This window comes from Thamnophis sirtalis, unplaced genomic scaffold, assembly GCF_051295495.1.
Source record: "Thamnophis sirtalis isolate CommonGarterSnake01/CBP01778 unplaced genomic scaffold, rThaSir2_p1.2 scaffold_1, whole genome shotgun sequence".
NCBI classification, from domain to species: domain Eukaryota; kingdom Metazoa; phylum Chordata; class Lepidosauria; order Squamata; family Natricidae; genus Thamnophis; species Thamnophis sirtalis.
Genome location: NW_028261381.1, coordinates 24,304,393 through 24,324,387, shown reverse-complemented (window position 1 = coordinate 24,324,387; position 19,995 = coordinate 24,304,393).

Here is a 19,995-nt window from a genome sequence, read left to right as displayed (position 1 = left end):
TTTAGATAAGGCTATATAGCCAGTTGGTCACATAGCCTTAGCTCAGGCTATGTGGCTGAGGCTCCTGAGGTTGCTAGACAAGCATATGCGGGCTGGGAGTGTTGAGAGTTTCAATACAGCAACATCTGGAGGGACGAAAGGTTTCCCCTCTTGTGGAATTTCTGTGATTGCAGGGTTTTAGGACTATCTATTATGAGCCATGGTGGTGCAGTGGTTAGAATGCAGAACTGCAGGCTACTTCTGCTGACTGCCAGCTGCCTGCAATTTGGCAGATCGAATCTCACCAGGCTCAAGGTTGACTCAACCTTCCATCCTTCCGAGGTGGGTAAAAATGAGGACTCAGATTGTTGTGGCAATAGGCTGGCTCTGTAAACCGCTTAGAGAGGGCTGTAAAGCACTGTGAAATGGTATAGAAGTCTAAGTGCTATCTAGATCAGAAGAAGTAGCCCAGTGGTTCTCAACCTTTTCTTCACCATTTAAATACCTTTTGTGGCCACAGACCCCCCGCAAGACATAACTCAAGATTTAAATCAGAATGTTTCTTCAAGCCTTCGTGGACCCGTGTCAACATCGCAGCCGCCCAGGGATCCACGGACCACAGATAGAAACTCAGTACACTATCTTCCTGTTTGTGAGCCAAGAGAAAAATATACTGACTTAAAAACTAATGAATTGCTTTCATCACAGACCTCCTATTCAGTGAAGAGGCCAATGTTCTTTTATAGTGCCTGAATGTGGGTCAAGGTAAGGGACCTGATTGATAGAGTCTTCTGTCTGTTTCCCTTCCCATAAGCCTCACCAGTGCCAGCCGAAACCAATTGCTCTTAACATGTAACGGGCAGACCTTAGAATGGATGGTTTAGGCCAGGGGTGAAATCCAGCAGGTTCTGGCAGGTTTCGGAGAACCAGTAGTGAAAATTTTGAGTAGTTCGGAGAACCAGTAGTGAAAATTTTGAGTAGTTCGGAGAACCAGTAGTGAAAATTTTGAGTAGTTCGGAGAACCAGTAGTGAAAATTTTGAGTAGTTTGGAGAACCAGTAGTGAAAATTTTGAGTAGTTTGGAGAATCAGTAGTGAAAAATTTGAGTAGTTTGGAGAACCAGTAGTGAAAATTTTGAGAGGTTCAAAGAACTGTCAAATGCCCCCTCTGGTTGGCCCCAAAGTGGAAATTGAGATTTTGCAGTATCCTTCCCTGCCACACCCACCAAGCCACACCACACCCACCAAGCCACACCCACAGAAACCGAAGCCACACCCACAGAAACAGAACCAGTAGTAAAAAAAATTGAATTTCACCACTGGTTTAGCCACCTCCCTAAGCTACCTCCCCAACAGATTACAGGCAAGGAAGAGCTCTGTGATCTTCCTTGCTACCTACCGATTGGGCTAGTTCCAAATATGAGTCTAGATCTCTTCTGAAAGTGCAACCCCGTGCCCAAAACTACTCCGGCTGTTCGGTCACAAGAAGGGAAGCGAGGTACAGGGTAAAGCTGGAAGAAGCAATTGATACTGGGCAAGCTTCTGTCTTGACTAGTCATGCAAAAGAATGGTAATGGAGATAGTCAATAGCTGTGACTAGCAGCAGCTGTAGAGGAGGCAAAATTGTGCCCCTTGGAATAGTAAAAAGTACAACCACGTGAAATTCCTTCTTGGCAGAAGGAGCAGAAAATCTATAAAGTGCTCATTTGGAACAGAATCAGCAATATCCAAGTGACAGTAACTGGCTTTCTCCAAAGCACCTGAAGGGAAGGCAAGAAGCAATAGATGGAAACTAATCAAGGAGGGAAGCAAACAAGAACTAAGAAGAAATTTGCTGACAGGGAGAACAATTAACCAGTGGAACGGCTTGTCATCAGAAGTTATGGGTGCTCCAAGACTCAAGGTTTTTAAGAAGATTGGACAATCATTTGTCTGAAATGGTATAGGGTTTCCTACTTGAGCAGGGGGCTATACTAGAAGATGTCAAGTTCTGTTCCAACTCTGTTATTCTGCTTTCTCATCCAGCTTAAATCAATCTTCTGCATAGCACATGATTAGCATTCTCTAGGGCCGTGATGGCGAACCTATGGCACGCATGCCACAGGTGGCACATGGAGCCGTATCGGTGGGCATGCGAGCTCAGTTCCATATTCGGGCCTTCTGGGCCCACCAAAAGACAGGAAACAGGCCTAGAAAGGCTCTGGAACCTGGGGAGAGCAAAAAATAGACCTTCCGGTCAGACCAGAAGTCAGAAAACGAGCCATTTTTGGCCTCTGGAGGGCTCCCAGGGGGGTTGGGGAAGGCTATTTTTGCCCTCCCCAAGCTCCTAGAAAGGGTCTGGAGCCTGGGGAGAGTGAAAAACAGGCCTTCTAGTCTGACCGGAAGTCAGCAAATGGGCTGTTTTTGGCCTCCAGAGGGCCTCGGGGGGGGGGAGGCCTTTTTTGCCCTCCACAGGAAAGGGTCTGGAACCTGGGGAGGGCGAAAAACAGGTCCACTGTGCCATCGCATGTCAAAAGCAGGGGGAGTGGGGGGGGCTCGCACGCACATTCAAGGGGGGAGGGCACATAGAGTTATGGGTATGGGCATGCACACACACACAACACACACTTCTGTGCTCCCCGCGCTTTTGGCACGCGATGGCAAAAAGGTTAGCTGGCCCCGTTTTTCAAATCCAGATGTACTACTCTTTCAAAAAAAAAAAGCAAACATATTTATGAGTCTAGGTGTGCCCATATAACAACAAAAAACATTTTGGAATGGTCTGGTCAGGCATTGGGAGGGGCAGATATCTTGAGTCATTGGCAGCCCATGCAAAATGATTTTAGCAGGCAAGGCCCAAATGACCAGAATCAATTGGGCAGGTGTGCAACGGCCTAAAATAGCCAACAGAAGCTGCGCAGATGCCAACACTCAACCATAACGCCAATCATGTGATCAAATGCAGCATTCTGGATCAGATTCACAGATTTCAGGAGGAGTGGAAAATATATCAGAATAGTTTAAGACTGAACCATTGAAGGGACCTTGCAGCTCCCTTTAATATGTGTTGGGGATGAGATGGAGGCAATGGTCTGAGGACATGGCGTTAAAAACCGTTAGAAAGAACATGTTCATGCTGAGTTTGTGGAGATGAGAGGATAAACCTGAGAAACATTAATATTTACCTAAATATGAATCATACATTAATACTGTTTTGAATGCTTATAAGCCACTCAATGCCACAATTCAGATTTCCAGTCTTGCATTGAAGAATCTTCCCTTGTTTTTCTCTATATATATTTGCCACAATGCTCCGTGATATCATGTTGGCCACATGACTGTGGAAATGTCTTCAGACAGCGCTAGCTTATGGCCTTGAAACGGATATGAGCACTGCCCCCTAGAGTTGGAAATGACTAGTGGAGTAAAATCCACAGGGACTCCTTTCCTTCCTTCCATACTCGGCACTAGTGTCCAATCAACTGATTAGTTAGTATCAGGAATGGATAGTTCCGTGGGCAAAATATCATCCAAAACCTGATAAATGTTTCAAGAATACCATCCTGTAAATGTCAGCTTACGCTTTTAATATCAGTAATGTATGCAAATTAAGATGGCTCACTCACTAACAAATCTACTAGCAGTGTAGAAAAGGTCTTCCGCCAATTACTTGCTCTATAGCTGCTGAGATCGCCGAACAGAAGATTAATAGGGAGCCAAAGACCATTGCTGAGAAAGTAGAATGTCACATTTCACTGAGGCCAAAATCATCTGTCAGCTATGAAGATGGTCAGATGACGTTGGGAGAATTGCACACTGGCCTTAAACTGTAGGAGTGGTGAGTTACTGTGTGCTATTCTAAGCTCCTAAAGAAAAGATGGAATGAGAACAAATAATAACCCATTTTTTAAAAAAAAAAGCTTATGTCAGTGTTTTCACTGTATCTGCTTTTTTAAAAAACCAACAGTGAAAGTACTAACTTGTTTCTGAATTATTATTCCAAAGATTTTAATGTTTCTTAAAAGCTGAGAATTATTTGAGACTGTTTTATTTTATTTTTCTCTCTTTTGGCCAAAGATTGCTATTTTTCATACATGGAGGATTTATTTCCGATTACAGTTAACAGTGGCTCTTTTAAACTGCTGGTTCAGAAGTAGATTTCTTTTCCTACACACACAATCTTTAGTCCCCCAATTAGATCTTTGTTTGCAATATGTATCAAAGCACCTGGTATGCCCAAATATGGGAGGGAATATACTGCTTCCCTTTTGCCTTTCAGCCCCACTCCAGGAACCTTCCATGTGTTGCATTTTTGCTGATAAATGAAGGGAGACTAGTATAGATCTGATAGTCATAGGTAGGGGCGGGTTTCTCGCCCCGTTCCAACCGGTTCGGTTGGAACGGGGCCGGCAGCATCCTCGTGCACGCACGTGGTGCACGCATGCATACTAGCGTCTGTGCGATGCTCCAGCTGCTCCTGGAGGATCGCACAGGTGCTGTATGCATCCTGCGCATGCGTGGAAGCGCAGAACTCGTCAAAACCGGGTAAGGAGCGCGGGCGGGCGGGTGGGCCCTTCGCCGTTCCCAGAAGTTACTTACTTCCGGGTTCGCCGACCAACCGGTTCGCAGGGACCGCCGCGAACCGGTTGAAACCCACCCTTGGTCATAGAGTACAAATAAGCAATCAAATCATACTAGGAAACAATCGATATAAATAGGAACGATGAGAAGATTAATAGCAATAGTAATGCAGCCTTAGTAAGTAGTTTGAATATATTTTCATTTTAAAAAATCTGCAATGCTTTTGGATTTTTTTCGTAAGCTCTGAAGAGGGTCGGAGATGTTCCAGCTTGGAGTGGTGCCTATGGTTCCAGGACAATTTATGACCATTAACCATGGGCACCGCTCCAAGCTGGAAGATTGTCCATCCTTTGGGCTTTCAGCATGCATTGGTCTCCCCAGAACTGAAGCAACAGCCTCAGAGGACGCAGCCTGAATTTCAAGACTCTTTCTTGGTTTCAACTGTTCCCTCCCCAGGGCCAACGTGCCTTTTAATATAAACAAAATCTTGCCTATGCAGAAGCAGTCCCACTTACTCCAATTAGGCTTCCTTTCCAGTGTGTTGAGGGCTGCAGGCTTTGACTCCCTATGTAAATATTTCTGCCGGAGGGGCAACAGTTTCTTGGAGGAGAGGGCAAATGAGAGGAGAGAAACCAACCAAAGAATTCCCTGCTGCCTGGCAAACTAAAGAGGAGTTTTATTTGCTAACAGTGACCAGGGAAGAGGCTGCTCATTAGTCTCTTTGTCTCATATCATCTCACCTAATTCTCATCAGGGGAAACAAGAGAACCCTGGAGTCTTTTTTCCCAAGACTGTTCTGCGTGTTACTTTATCCACAAAGCAACTCATGTTTACTGCTGGCTTCACCATGATAATTTGGGCAGATCATCTTCTTGAGTGCGTGGAGCACCAAGGCTGAGCAAAAAAACCCTACATCCGATGGGGGGCAGCAGTGAGCAGTTATGGATAAATGTTTTCAATTCACCTCACTGCCACAAGAGGGAATTGTAGAAGATTAAAATGCCAGCCCCTTGGCATAAAGCTAGAAGTGTGAAAAGTTACTTCATGGGCACTCAATGTTTCTGGTGGCATTAATTTCCCTTTGGGTATCCTGTCTGGTTTATATATGGGGTCCCCAATCTTTCAGACCTCAGGGACCACTGAATTCATAATTTTAAATCCTGCGGACCACTAATATCATGTGCCTAATGACCAGCTGGGTGGGCGTGGCTAGGTGGTCATGTGACTGGGTGGGCCTGGCCAACTCGATGTCACTCACATCGAGTGACATCCCAGCCCCTCCTCGCCTGCCCGTCTGGGCTCCTTAGGGCCCCCATAGGAAGCAGTTGTTGGAGCTAAGCAGCCACCACAAGGAAGAGATGGCAAAATAATAGGCTCAGTTCAAATTGGATCTGACCAAGAAGGAGGCTCAGCAGAAGGACCTCACTGAGGACTACAAGCATAGGTTTTCCAAGCAGAGGGAAGACCTGAGTGAGTGAAAGGCCAGGTACCGGCACCTGGCGGCTCAGTGGGCTTAGATAATCAGCCAGTTCCAGGCCATGTTACAGTCCTGGAGGTAACAAGGCCCTCCAGCTCTTCGCCATCAGCAGCACTTCCCTCCAGCCTTCGCCCAAAGCCCCACACCAGGAGGCTTAAGCAGGCCCTAAGTTTGAATTTCTGTCCCCCTCCAACCCACACAAAAAGACCCCAAAGGGGGAGACTCTTTGCAGCAACACTGACGTTCATTGCACGTATCTGTCCCAGGGGCCGAAGTTTGAGGACCCTGATTTAGTGCAATATAAAAAATGCCAATAATTTTTCTGCAGACCACCAAATTTTTCTCATGGGCTACCAGTGGTCCACAGACTACCAGTTGGTGACTGCTGGTTTATATGACAAAACTGAGCTTCCGGGTGGTGACATCGGGACAAGTGTGGGAAGAAATCAGGGCTCTGACTTCTTATCTCAATCTTCACATTTGGAGGACCCCTGCGGGGGTACACTGATCTTGGAGAGAGACGCGGAGGAGTAGGGAAACCCTAGGACTAACGAGGCAGATGGCGACCGCCCATTACGACATGGGGATAACCTTTTAATCCGGCCTGCAAGCGTCTGCCATGTTTCAATGGCGGACTTGAAATCTCGACAAACTATCTAAAAGGGGAAGGAAGAATTTAATCAACCTGTTGTGTCATCGAGTGGATTAGTGGATTGGCTTGTGAGTGGAAACAGCTGTAAGTGTTGGCAGAAAAGGAAGATCGCAGAGAAGAACGGGCAAAGCAGTGAGTCTCTAGAGATCGGGTAAGAGCCCTATAATGAGCAGCTACCTGTAGGAATGAGAGCGGCAGATTTTTAGAGGCAAAGACTGGCCCGAAATAACTAATTGGCATAACTGAGCGATCGGAGGGGAGATAACAAGAAAGAGCATGAACTGACTCTAAGACATACAGACCCAAGTGGTGGAAAAGAAAACAAGAAAGAAGGAGGACTTGTAGAACAGTTGTGTGCTTGTGGGGGAGGGGTGGCAGACAGCAGTTAGGAAAAAGAAGAGGACAACAAAACGGAAGGGGAAGGCTGATGCAACAGCTGTGCTGAAATTATCTAGAACTATTTAGAACAGAAGAGCATGGACAATTTTGCAAAGACTGAAAAGAAAAGTAATTCAACCCAGAACTTAAAAAAATAAATAAAAGAAAAGGTATTGAACGAATAGACTGCATTAATAGTTTAGTGAAGTAAGTTACAATTATATATAATATTTATAATACCTATAAACAAGTACTCAAATCTATATTTATATTTCAGCTTGTGGATATCCTTATATATATGTCTATGGTTATAAATATCTATTTGAATTAATTGCAGTAATTACACTAAGGATATAATGAAATAATTGCATTCTTAAGCTGTAGCACTGTTGGTATAAATGAGTACTGAGTACTGAGGCTTCCTCTCTCTGTCCTTCTCTCTCTCTCTGTTTGCTTTTTCCTTCTTATTATTACCGCTTGTTATTGAATAATTTAGATATATAGAGAGACATTATTTAAGTTGCTTATACTGCTTTTGGATTACTGTTTGTGGATTATTATGGATAGAAAAAGGTAAGTTAAGGAATTATTTTTTAAAAAACCTAATAGCAAAGCATATATATTATATTATCAGTAATATCTAATGTAACAGTGTGTAGCCTATTAGTAGCAAATTTAGAATTGTGATTAAAAGAGGGGGGGGAATATTGATAGGAAAAAAAGATAAGTTGAAATAAAAATAACAGTCAACATATTGGATGTTAATTTGGGACAACATATATAATATACTAAAAGAACAAGATAAAATTTTAAAAGAGATGGCGAGTATCACAACAACATCACTGAAAGCCTGGAAAAAGACAACTGTAAATCCATCCACAAAGGTATTGACTGCTTCTCCAGCATCCCAAAGGTCAACAGAAGGAATGGCTACAATGGAAAAACCAGATTCCGGATCGAATATCGAAAATGTGCAGGCAGCATTGCTAACCATCCAAGAAACTATGACCAAGTTTCAAGAGGCAGTAGCTAAAAACCACAGTGAATTGAAAAAAGATATGAATGAAATGAAAATAGAGATAAGTAAAATGAAAAATGAAGTTAAAAATGACATACAGAAATTAGATGATAAAATGGGAATAATACAACAAATACTGGGAAAAAATGAACAGTCAATAAAAGCGGTAGAAAAAAGAACAGAACAAACAGAGAAGAAGGTAGACTTAGCTGAACAGCAGATGAAAACATCAATCAAAAACTTAGAAGTCTCCCTCATCCACCTGGAAATGGATCGTGTAGCATTTTATCTCCTATTCCAGAATGTAACAGAGACAAAAGAAAAAGATTTACAAATGATAATGTCAGAATTAATAGCAGAGATGTTACAAAGAGACAAGCATGAGATCCTAAATGAATTGGGTGATATATACAGGGTAAGCACTAATTATGCCAGAAGACACTGATTGCCTAGAGAAGTACACATTAGATTCACAAGGAAAAAAGTGAGAGATATATTTATAGAATAACAAGAGACGAGACAATGGTGTACAAAGGGAAAGAGATACAAACCCTGAAACAAATCCTGCGAAGAGTGAGGGAGCAACGGAGAGACTATCGACACTACTGATTAAACGAGATATACTATTTAGGTGGTTGGTACCTGAAGGGATGCTGGTAACTTGGTAGGAGAAAAGGATTAAAATTGACAATCTGAAGAAGGCACAAGATTTATAAGAGCAACTAGTAGGCCCGGAAGAGGAACAGAGCAGTAAGGAGGAGTTAGAATATAGAAGCCAGGAAGAACAACAACAGAGAACAATGGAAGGAGAACAAGGAGAAAGTAGTAGGGAGGAGAAAGAGCAACAGAGAGAGGAGGAAGTGAGACCAAAAACAAGGAGCTGAAAAAGAAACTATAGTTAATAAAAAATAAAGACAGACAGAGAATTAGGAGGATGGAAGAAGAAATTCAATTATTGTCAGTAAATATTAACGGTTTAAATTCACTAACAAAAAGAAAGCGTATCTGGGCAAAATTAACAAAACAAAAGGCAGATATAATATGCTTACAGGAAACACACATTAAAAAACAAGATATAAAATACCTGGAATGTCCTAAATTAAGAAAATGATATGCAGCATCAGCAGAAGAAAATAGAAAAGGGATAGCAATATATGTTAAAGATGGGATAAAGACAAATTTAATTTATGCAAACCCAAAGGGAAGAATATTCACAACAATAATAGCGGAGAGATTGAAAAAACTATTAAATGACTATATACATCCAGACCAAAATGGATTTCTCCCAACAAGACAAATTAGGAATAATACCAGAATAGTAGCAAATATTTTAGAGTAATATGAGGCGTATCCAGAGAAACAAGTGGCACTTGTTTTTCTGGAGGCACAGAAGGCATTTGACAATTTAAATTGGTAATTCATGATGCAACAAATTAAGAATATGAAAGTAGGGGACCAATTTGAAAGATTAATAAAAACAATATTCTCTACCCAAAGGGCAAATATATTATTAAATGGGGAAAGTACAGAGACCTTTAAAATAATGAAAGAAGTAAGGCAGGGTTGTCCACTATCACCTCTGCTATTTATTCTGATGCTTGAAAGTCTGCTAATAAGAATTGACAAAATTTGGAGACCAGAGGAACTAAAATTAAAAGAGAGGAGTATAAAATTCAGGCCGTTGCAGATGATTTGGTATTCATTATAGAAGATCCGCTAGAAACAGGAAATAGTTTAATGCGAGAATTAGAAAAATATGGAGATGTAGCAGGGTTAAAGATTAATAGAGAAAAGACTAAAATGAGAACTAAAAATTTGAAGGAAGAACAAAATAAAGAATTCAAAAGAATAATAGGACTGCAAGTGACAAAGAAAGTTAAATATCTTGGAATATGGCTAACTGCAAAGTGCTCAAGTATAAAAGAAAATAATTATACAAAATTAGTGCAACAAATAAAAAAAGATCTAGAATTATGGGGGAAACTACAACTATCATTATTAGGGAAAATAGCAGCGATAGAAATGAATGTATTACCGAGACTATTATACTTATTTCAAACAATCCCCATAAAATTAGAAAAAATTTTTTTATTGAATTGAACAAGATTATATTAAAATTTATATGGCAAGGGAAGAAAGCCAGGATAAAGTTGAAAGCTCTACAGGATGACAGAAGCAGAGGTGGTATGGGACTCCCTGACTGGGAGCTTTATTACAAAGCAGCAGCATTAACATGGATTAGGGATTGCATAATTTTAAAAAATGAAAGAATGCTAACATTAGAGGGCCACGATTTGCAAATGGGATGGCACTTTTTCCTATGGGAAGAGGGTAAAAAGAAACAAAAATATTTTAATAACTATATTAGAGATGCACTGATACAGGTCTGGAATAAAATTAGAGAAAAATACTACATGAAAATACCGACATGGCTTTCCACTATGGAAGCCATGACACATCCCAAAACACTAGATCTATCGAAAATGGTTAGATATAGTGAAATTTTAGACATCCAAGGAAATTTGAAAACAAATCAGGAATTAAAGGAGCAAAATATAAATATAGACTGGTGGCCATACCTTCAACTACAATCGAGATACAAAAAAGATGTAAAAGAATATGGAATATACACAGAATTACAACAAATAGATAAAATTTTAATTGGCCCGAAAAATAAATTCCTAACGAAAATTTACAAATATTTATTAGAAGTAACATTAGAAGAAGAAAAAGTTAAAGGTTGCATGATAGCGTGGGCCAAAAACTTTGGGCACAATATAGATCTAGTGGGTTGGGAAAGAATTTGGAACACAAATTATAAACTAACACAATCAGTAGCAGTCAAAGAAAATATGTATAAAATGTTTTATCGCTGGCATTTACCACCAACGAGATTGGCTAAAATGTACCCAAACATGAATCCGACCTGCTGGAAGTGTAAAAAAATACAAGGGACTTTCTATCACATATGGTGGACCTGCCCGGAAACTCAAAAATATTGGACAAAAATTTGAAAATGGGTGCAAGAAATTACAGGAGAACAAATAAAATAGAAACCTGAACTCTTTCTGCTGGGAATAATCAAAGAGAAATATACAAAAAAATATAAGTATATATTAACACATCTGCTGACCACAGCTAGAATAGTGTTTGCCCAATGCTGGAAACAAAATAATATCCCCTTGGACAAATTAGTGATACAAAAAATTTTGGATTGTGCAGAGATGGACAAATTAACACTAAAATTAAAAGATGTGTCTTTTAAAAGAAGAGTCGGAATATTATGAAATTCGGAACAATTGGTACAAGTGGCTGCAAAACAAGAATAAAATTAATGAAGCTGAAAAACTGTGTGTGTGTGTGTGTGTGTGTGTGTGTGTATAATAATGTTGATATAATGACTGTAAGGTGCTGTAGAAGGAAAATAATAATAATAAATATGTCACATCTATGTGTTGTCTTGTATATATTTTACATATTGAAGTTTTTCTTGGTAGTATTATCTGGGATTTTTACTATAAAGTTCATTGTGTTTTCCAATAACTTTCTCAGCTAAATTTCTCATAGTTCCCTTAACAGCTTATTTGGAATATGACCTCTCTACACAAGGCACCCTCATTGCTCTTTCCTTGTATTTCACATATATACAGTACATAGCATGTCTAAATTGCATTTGGATCTAGGACTTAGCTAATCTTGTATTATTTCTAAAAGTATTTCTGGACAACTGGTTAGTTTCCGAAAGATCCCAGATGAAAAGCAGATGTAAATCTTTTCTACCAAAATAGATAAAACCTCAAAAAATTAAGCAATGTAGTAAAATAAAAGGCAGATGTTACCCTCAAACATAAAATAGATTTTTTTAAAATTTAGGGATCATTCTAAGAGCTGTTAGCAACCAGATTGAACAAAAAATGCTTTTCAATTCAATTCAGTTCAAACCTTTATTGTCAGAGTACAACATGTGTACAATGAGATTGGCTGACCCCCCCCCTTTGTGCACACACACCCCAACACAATACAACTCACAATGAAAGACAAAAAATCCCTAGTTCAGTGAATCCTACTAAAAAACACCCAGTCCTATTGTTCCATGTTAACTTATTGCACATCGTGCCAGCTCCACAAGTCAATTGTACTATGTTGTAGAGTTATTTTTCATTCAGGAGTCTGACAGCCCATGGATAGATTTCCACCTGAAATCTGTCAAATGTGGGACTGTTGTAGTTTAAGCTCTATCATTGGGGTGTCATCACAGAACAGGGTCTGGCTTATATTCCCGCCTTTTTCAGTGATATTATAAAGCTAGCCTCAGAAGATGACTGTGATCTGTTGGCAGATTCATATGAGTAGAACATCTTTTCACATCTTTGGACTGTAATGACATTGATTGATTGACTGACTGATTATGTGGCATGTAGTCAGTGTCAACTCCTAGTGACCCAGTGGTGGTTTCTATTTTTTTTACTATCAGTTTGCTTGTGCATGCACTTGCACATATGACACTTTTGCATATGCACAGAAGCATCTGGGTGGGTGGGCAGAGCCTCCCGCCACTGCTACTACCGATTCACGCAATCCGGGCCGAACCGGGAGCAACCCACCTCTGTAGTGACCACATCAATCAAGTTTCTCCATGATGATCTGTCCTTAACTTGGTGTTTCAGGCTTTCCCACCATGTACCCATCACCACAGTAACTGAGTACATTCCCATTACTGCTTGTCATCCTTTCTTCTTTTTCTTTCTATGAGCCAAGGTGGTGCAGTGGTTAGGGTGCAGTACTGCAGGCCACTTCAGCTGACTGTTATCTGCAGTTCAGCGGTTCTAATCTCACCGGCTCAAGGTTGACTCAGCCTTCCATCCTTCCAAGGTGGGTGAAATGAGGACCCAGACTGTGGGGGCGATATGCTGACTCTGTAAACCGCTTAGAGAGGGCTGAAAGCCCTATTAAGCGGTATATAAGTCTAACTGCTATTGCTATTGCTATTCTTTCCACTTTGCCCACCATTATAACTTTTCCCAGAGGGCTAGGACTTTGCATAATGTGTCCAAAATAGGATCATTTGAGCCTGGTTATTTGTGTCTCAGAGTGACAAAAATCTAAGTTGAGAGGAATAATCTCCAACTGAATTATTTTCCATTATAGAAAAGGCTTTCTTAGAATACCATAGTATTTTATGAAAGAAGAAATTATTTTTCAACAGAAGCCATGAATAGTAAATCTCTTGTAGGTATTCCCTATAAAACGGGCCCATGGGTCATTTGTTTGCCTTACCCTCCAGTCCTTGAACAAAGAGGGGAGATTGTAAATTAAGTAGATTTAGGATTTAGGATACATTTTTTCATCCTGAAATGAAATGGAAGTTTTTGTACAAGAGTCAATTTCTGTACATTTCTTCTTTTTCCTTGCATTCTGCTTAAGATGTTTGCCAAGGCAGCTGAGTGCCTGATCATCAACTCTGCTAACAATTGTGCTATTAAACTAATTGTGCTAAATTAAACATCAATTGTACTAATAATCGTGCAACATTAAACAATTAAAGAGAAGAGCAAATTCAAAGTAATTCAGGCAGAGATATGTCACTCTGAGCACGTGTTCATTGATTGTGCATTTATTTAGTTGCTTCTTTAGTTGTTTTAGAAAAAGAAGAAAATGTTAGGCAGCAGAATGGGACTTGAAGCAGCTGTCGCAAATGTTTCCGTTGCCTCACTGAGCTGTTCTTGAGAAAAACCTAGATTACTTTTTCCTGTGGGAAGTAAAACATAACCTGAATGATAAAAGCACCAACTTTTTCCATCATATCAATCATAAACTGAATTCTGACAAATATGAAATAGATTGAAAATACAGAAATCCCCATTTTGTGGACAAAAAACTTTTAAAATGATACAGATGGGATGGAGTTTAATTTTCCAATTTAAAACTCCCACATGAGTTATTTTCTGTTTTCTCTCACAATGATTTCTATTTATTCCTTCCAGATGTTAAGGCCTTAGTTTCATATTGTGGGTCCCTTATGCTGAAAAGGCAAATGTATGAATACTTTTAAGGACTGCCAAGGTGTGAGAACTAGCTAAATATTCTTTGAACTAAGGTATCTAAGATTTTCCCCCCTTCCATTACTGGTAACAGGAAACACATGGATGAAAATGTCATCATACCAATTGTTGTGTTGAGGAGCAGCTATATTTTAAGCCAAATGTCATAAGCAATTCTTGTTACACATTCTGAATATGATACATAATCTTCATTATCCTGATTGATCCTGGTGCAGTTTCACTTCCAGTGTCTATTTTGGTTCAGACGAAAATCTCCACTGAAATCCTTCACCATAAATTCCACATACAATTTGATTTCTCAGCACTTGGTACCAGAATTTCAATATTGTGATAAACAACACAGCTTTGGAGTAGAATCAGCAATACTTTTCCTGGTTGCTAAACTCTTATTATGAAATTTAAGTCTACATATCATGACTGATAATACAGAGAGAAATGATCCTCCAGTAATTTTTAAATTATTAGAGTTAAATTCTGCCTTTATTTTGTACAATGCCACCATGCCATCTTTGGTGCCCAGAGGAGGACTGGAACACATAGTCGCCCAGTTTCCAATGCAAATATTATCTACACCAACTGGCTCCCTCTTAATATCATGAGATCATCAATGTTCAAACTTTAGCGAAGCAGGAAGAATGAGTCCTGCTATCATAGCAAATGTTGGGTGCCATGGAAAGTTTAGTTCAGGATTATCTTGTTTGCTTCAGGAGATACAGAAACCATGGGAGGCAGTATGAAACTCCTCCAGGGGTCAGAGGGCAACCATTTGGTTTAATATAAAAAAAAACCCTGAGAATTTCCTCTGGTTATCAGTGAGTGTATGTTTGCTTATAAGAGCAATTAAATTCCTCTTGGATTTTCAGCTCTCTGTAAATTCTACGATCATTCCCTGAACACAGTAGCTGTACTGCAAAGAACACAAAGGCCAAACACAATTTTATGAATTGTCTAAATTCTCTTTGTAAAGAATTCTGTTAAAAGTCCTTCCCCAAAGGTATTATCAACACACCACATCCCCTAAACATTACACAGCAGGGAATATATATATATTTTTAGAGAATTTTGATAATTTTGTAAAAAGGAAGCAACAAATTACACTGGCAGAAAATACTACTTTTTTTAAAAAAAAACCTAGGGTGTTGTTTATGAAGGGAACGAGAGAGAACATATAAGAAATAGAAAAAAATCATTTTTTGTGAGTCATTTGCTTTGAAAGCCTCTGGCAGCTGCAAATTGGACATTTGTCAAAGTGGTCTCAGTTCCAAAACACAAAACTGGCATATGTGAATTCTTGGTTGTCTTGGAGGTAAAAGCTTGTCAAGAGTAAGATAAGAAATCCGGTGAATGATCTCTTATATTTTTGAGACCTTGGAGCATTACACACACACCTAAATTCACTCTTAAAGTACTGAACTGGAACACCCCTCTAGGGAGCTATGAAAAGCTATTGCAAAAAACGTTTGCAAGGCACTCTGAATACTCTAAATTATCATACCATTGTTAAGTCTTATTAAGAAAACAGATAATACTTTTCAGTTACATTAACCACCAGGAGGCACCATGAGACCACTGTGGCTCTTAATTGGGAGTCTTCAGATGTAGATAGCTGCATGCTTCAAATCCTCTACTGGGAATTGAACTTCAGACTTTTGAGGATTATACAGGAAGTCCTCCTCGCTTATCAACCACTGATTCAGTGATTGAAGTTACAACAGCACTGAAAAAGGACATTTACAATTGGTCCTCAAAGATGCAGCTATTACAACATCCTGCAATCATTTGATCACCATTTGCAAATTTCACAACCAGCTTCTGACATGCAAAGTCAAAAAGGAAGCCGGCAGGAAGCCACCGTCATGTGTTATCACACTTAATGACTGTGGGTGATTCACTTAACAGCAGTTGGCATTGACATTGTAACTCAGTGTGAACACATGGCATTTTACTTAACAATTGCATCTCTTGGTACTGTAACAGACCTTTAAGAGCTAGGTGGCAATTATTGGGACAATAATGGACATTTAGATGATCTCAAAATACCTTCCCTTAAGTCACGGGTGACCAAATCGATCACGTCATGTGATGTCACGGACGTATCGCAATGGTTTTTGCCTTTGTGGAGCCGGGATGGGTGTGGCCTGCGTGTGATGCATCCAGTACTCGGGCTGCTAGTTTGACACCGCTGCCTTAAGTTCTCAAAGCAGAGGATTAGATATGATTTCATTCTCCATCTATAGGGTTTTATATAATCTCCACCCTTCCTTCTGGATGGGGAGAATTTATTTATTTTACAGGCAGCATGACATAAATATAACATCTCTGCTTTTCTATTCTGAGAGCTTTAGGGCAGATAGATGGGACTTCCTGATAGCAAATGATTTTCATTATATCCCAAAGCCCCAGCAGGATGATCGTGAAAAGATTTTTTTAAAAAAAACCTGGATCCTATCAAGTATATTTGAGAACATAGCCCTCTTTTTGTCTTATTCCAAAGTTATCAAAAGAAAAATCAAGTTATTTCAGTCCTTTTGACCTGTACATAACATATATGTATATGTCCATATCTCCTCTATTTCTCTTATGTCTGTCTCTAACTCTCTTCTGCTATCTCTGTTTCCATTTGCACATTATGTTTTCGTATCACCAAGGGAAGGTTCTCTGATTTTTTTTTTAAATGTGAAACCTATTTTTCTGATATAATGAAAGGCCACTTTTCAAAGATGCCCGAGTTTTTCTAAGACACAGGCCAGATCCAGTTCTAGTGCACCATTTTTAGAGAGAAAAATAATCGAAGCCTCTCCAAGATTAAACTATCTCTTTTGCAAACAGGGGTGTACAAAGGTACAGAGTGCTAAAACATCCCCCCCCACACACACACACAGCCAGCTCTTTCTGCCCCACTGGCATTCATCCAATGAAATGAATCATACAACTCTATCACGCCCAAAACACATATTCCTCTTTCTATATAGGTTGCTATTGCATCTAAGCTCATCACAACTTCAAAAAACAAAGCAAACACCACTGCCCCAGAACAAAAACCCCTTAAAACTTTTCTTTTTGCCCATAAGAGCCGAGGTGGCACAGTGGTTAGAGTGCAGTACTGCAGGCCACTTCAGCTGACTGCTATCTGCAGTTCAGCGGTTCAAATCTCACCGGCTCAAGATTGACTCAGCCTTCCATCCTTCCGAGGTGGGTAAAATGAGGACCCAGACTGTGGGGGCGATATGATGACTCTGTAAACTGCTTAGAGAGGGCTGAAAGCCCTATGAAGCGGTATATAAGTCTAACTGCTATTGCTATTGCTATATACTCAGTTTAACTCTAAAAGGAGCACAAAGGACATTCTTGCATTTACAGCACTGAAAACTGATTGTTTCTTCAAACCGGAATGTTAAATGTATCAGATTGAACCACCATTTGATATTTCAGGCTCTCTGTGCTGTGCGGAATTCTCCTCTACCCAAACCCTAAAGTATATTCTGTATGAATTTCATTTGGAATACAAAATACCTTTGTTTCAAACAGTTACATAAATACTGTAAGATTACTTGATTATCTTTTTGCAAGCTATTTGCTCTTATCAAGTTAACCTGCAAAATGTAAAATCGTGTTGCTTCCGATGCTGATGAAAAATAATTTCTGTTCCTGCAAGATCTGTCTTGAGAGTGGAATAGTATATGTTTATTCACATTCAGAGGGAGACTATTGTCTTCGCTTGATTTTCTCCCCCCCCCCCTGGATTTCTCTCTTATGACCCATCTGGGTTAGAATAAATTCAAAGCCCTTTACCAAATTACCCTCATCTGAATACATCTGCAGTACAGGAGGAATCAATAGACAAGTAATTGTGGCAATTTTCCTTCTTCTAAAGTCTGATGGAAACTTATATTCACAATGTCAGTAATTACCCTTAATGAAATATTATCGAGCTCCACAGTTTGTTGCAAGCGGGGGGGGGGGGGGGTTCCTGGAATCAGAACAAGGCATTAGTCTCTCAGCATTGGAACAATTTAATAATCATGCTTAACATTTATAGAGGGCTCTTGAATACTCAAAGCACTTTTTACCCATTACTTTAAAAAAATTATTTCTACTACAGTTGACAGGGACTAGGGAAATAGCTGCTTAGATGGGAGTTCCCTATCATCTACGGCATGCATGGCATTTTCTCCCATCTCTTTTAGAAACCATTGATTTTTAGCACAGTGATATGGACCTTTCTGTACTAAGAAACTATCCTTACATGGTTTCATTTTCCGCTACTGGGCATTTTATTGGTATTTTATTGCTTTGCTACAATTGATCCAGTCTTGTTTCTGTTTGATTTGGTTCCATTTTCTCTGTTTTTAGTGTTCAGATAGCAAGCGATGCTGTTTGTTTAACGAAGAGGGTGCCCCATCTAGGCGAAGTGGAAAGGTGAGCAGACTTGCGGGAGCCCCAAGTTCCTGTACAGTGCAAAGAATTTGAAGAAAGAAATCGCAGCCTGTTCCTGGGATAAAAACGTATGCAGCAAGTTTGTCAAAAGAGACACTAGTTTAAATGCAAACACTGCCTTCTAATGAAGTGCTAGAAATCAATAAGTTCAACTAAGAGCCATTGCATGACCCGGCCTCTTAAAAAATGGTCCATCGCCCTCCTAGGCACATTTTCAGAAAGATGGAACAATAGCAATAGCAATAGTATTTAGATTTATATACTGCTTCACAGTGTTTTACAGCCCTCTCTAAGCGGTTTACAGAATCAGCCTATAGCCCCCAGCAATCTGGGTCCTCATTTTGGTTCACCGACAAAAGGGCAAACGACAAAACCGCACCCGACTAAACCACGGTGACAAAACCGCGTGTTCTAAAGCGCTCCGACGAATGAGCACTGAATCACGCCAACAACAGCACGACAACAGAAGCGCGCTGTAAAACTAAACCTAACCCTAAACCTAAACCTAACCCCTAACCCTAAACGTAAAGCTAAACGTAACGCTAAACCTAACCCTAAACCTACCCCTAAACCTAACCTTAAACCTAACCTTAAACCTAACCCTAAACCTAACCCTAAACATAACCCTTACCTTAAGTTAAATCGGCTTTCGGTCGATGCGCTGTTGTAAAGCGCCCTTCTGTCTCCACGCTGTTGTCGCCGCATTGATGACGTCGCGGTTTTAGCGACGCGGTTTAGTCGGGCGTGGTTTTGTCGTTCGCCCTTTTGTCGGGTCATGCCTCATTTTACCCTCCTTGGAAGGATGGAAGGCTGAGTCAACCTTCCAAAAACATAGTCTCTCTTTTTACAGGTAGTCCTCGACTTACAGCCATTCATTTAGTGACCGTTTGAAGTTACAGCGGCACTGAAAAAAGTGACATGATCCTTTTTCACACTTATGAAGCAGCTCCACGGTTACACGATCAAAACTCGGATGCTTGGCAACTGGCTCATATTTATGATGGTTGCTGTGTCCTCTGGTCACCATTGTGACTTTCTGACTAGCAAAGTCAACAGGAAACAGATTCACTTAACAACTGTGTTACTAATTTGACAATTGCATTGATTCACTTACGAACTGTAAGCAAAAAAGGTTGTATGATGGGGCAAAGCTCCATCTCGTTTAGCAACGGGAAGTTGGGGCTCAATTGTTGGTTATAAGTCAAATACTATCTGTACTTGGTTAAAATAAATTGTTAGAATTTTAACTATAATTTGTCAGTTTTGATAGTAAAGCAGATCATGAGCTTGGAGGAGAAGAGTGGAATAAGAGAATATGAAGCCCCCTGCAGCTATTTTTTTGTCACACCAGCCAGTGCTTTAAAGGAGGTGCAAGCAACCTGTTATCTTCAAGATGCTTTGGACAATAATATTGTGAGACCATATAGCAGAGGT